The following is a 2071-nucleotide window of genomic DNA, read 5'->3' as shown; positions in this document are numbered from 1 at the left end:
AAGACCATCCTGGCCAACATGGTGAAACCCCATCTCTACTAAAAATACAAAAATTAGCCAGGCGTGGTGGTGCACACCTGTAGTCCCAGCTACTCAGGAGGCTGAGGTAGGAGAATTGCCTGAACCTGGGAGGCAGAGGTTGCAATGAGTCAAGATCACACCACTGCACTCCAGCCTAGGTGACAGAGCGAGACTCTGCCTCAGAAAAGAAAAAAAAAAGTGGAGAGATACTCTTCCAGTTTCCCTCATGCCAGAGAACATCTCACAGCCTCACAGGGTGGTAACGGAGCCCATGCGCCTTTTCCTTTCTCGGGTCCTGCATCCACACCTGCCCCACCCACCATGAACGAGGAGTATGATGTGATTGTGCTGGGCATCGGCCTGGTGGAATGTATCCTTTCCAGTATAAAGTCAGTGAAGGGCAAGAAAGTTCTTCATATGGATTGACACCTTTACTATGGAGGAGAGAGTGCCTCTATAACATTACTGGAAGATTTATACAAAAGATTTAAAATACCAGGACCACCATCAGCATCAATGAGGAGAGGAAGAGACTGGAATGCTGACTTGATTCCCAAGTTCCTTGTGGCTAATGGGCAGCTGGTTAAGATGCTGCTTTATACAGAGATAACTGGCTATCTGGATTTTAGTGACTGAAGGGAGCTTTGTCTATAAGGGTGGAAAAATCTACAAGGTTCCTTCCACTGAAACAGAAGCCCTGACATCTAGCTTAATAGGACTGTTTAAGAAACATCACTTTAGGAAATTCCTAGTGTATGTTGCCAACTTAGATGAAAAAGATCCGAGAACTTTAGTGGGAATTGATCCTAAGAAGACCACAATGTGAGAGATGTATAAGAAATTTGATTTGGGCTAAGATGTTACAGATTTTACTGGTCATGCTCTTGCACTTTACAAAACTGATGACTACTTAGATCAACCATGTTGTGAAACCATTAATAGAATTAAACATGACAGTGAATCTTTGGCAAGATATGGCAAAAGTCCACACCTTTATCCACTCTGTGGCCTTGGAGAACTGCCACAAGGTTTTCTGCAAGGCTAAGTGCTATTTATGAAAGTACCTATATGCTGAATAAACCAATTGAAGAAATCATCGTGCAGAATGGAAAAGTAATTGGTGTAAAATCCAAAGGAGAAATTGCTCACTGTAAGCAGCTCATCTGTGACCTCCACTATGTAAAAGATCGGCCAGAAAAAGTGGGCCAGGTAATGAGAGTTATTTGCATCCTCAGCCACCCCATCAAGAACACCAGTGATGTCAACTCCTGCCAGATCATTATTCCACAGAACCAAGTCAGTCGAAAGTCAGATATCTGTGTTTGCACAATCTCCTCTGCGCACAGTGTGACAGCACAAGGGAAGTATATTGCCATAGTTACTACAACTGTGGAGACCAAGGAGCCTGAGAAGGAAGTCAAACCAGCTTTGGAGCTCTTGGAGCCAACTAGATGGGAATTTGTTAGCATCAGTGGCCTCCTGGTACCAAAAGACTTGGTGACAGAAAGCCAGATCTTTATTTCCCGTGCATACAATCCTACCACTCACTTTGAGACAATTGGGATGACATTAAAAAACATCTAAAATAAGATTACAGGATTAGAGTTTGACTTTGAGGAAATGAAGCATAAGAAAATGACATCTATGGGGAAGACTAACAGCAGTACATGTTATTATCCAATTAGGACAAATTTAAAATTTGGCAAATAATGCATATTATATGAAATCAATATTGTAAGGCCTGCTTTTGTAATCAAAATGGAGAGATTGAAGAGTGCTGTGTCAGTAAATACTCCTCCCCTTCATCTTTCTAATATCATATATTAACTTGTTTTCATGGAGTGGCTATTCAGAATTCACAGGTTACCGCATTCTCTTCAATGTAATCAAACTGGTTTTTTTTTTTTGTTTTTTTTTTTTCCAGTGAAGGATCAGTTTCAGACAAAAATTGTGATTCTGATACAGACAATTTGAAACAGTGTTTGTATCTTTTAATCAGTGTAGCCTTTGCAATTATGAGCTTCTGCTGCTCAAGAGCTGGATCCATACA

General features: G+C 41.1%; 1 pseudogene; it reads left to right on the top strand.

The window, feature by feature from the left end:
- Positions 1 to 342: 342 nt before the first annotated feature.
- On the top strand, positions 343 to 1852 carry LOC117072696 (annotated as a pseudogene).
- Positions 1853 to 2071: the final 219 nt, after the last annotated feature.

This window comes from Trachypithecus francoisi, unplaced genomic scaffold (assembly GCF_009764315.1).
Source record: "Trachypithecus francoisi isolate TF-2019V2 unplaced genomic scaffold, Tfra_2.0 Lachesis_group4, whole genome shotgun sequence".
NCBI classification, from domain to species: Eukaryota; Metazoa; Chordata; class Mammalia; order Primates; family Cercopithecidae; genus Trachypithecus; species Trachypithecus francoisi.
The sequence above is the reverse complement of the archived record's forward strand: the minus strand, read 5'-3'. Positions and strand labels throughout refer to the sequence as shown.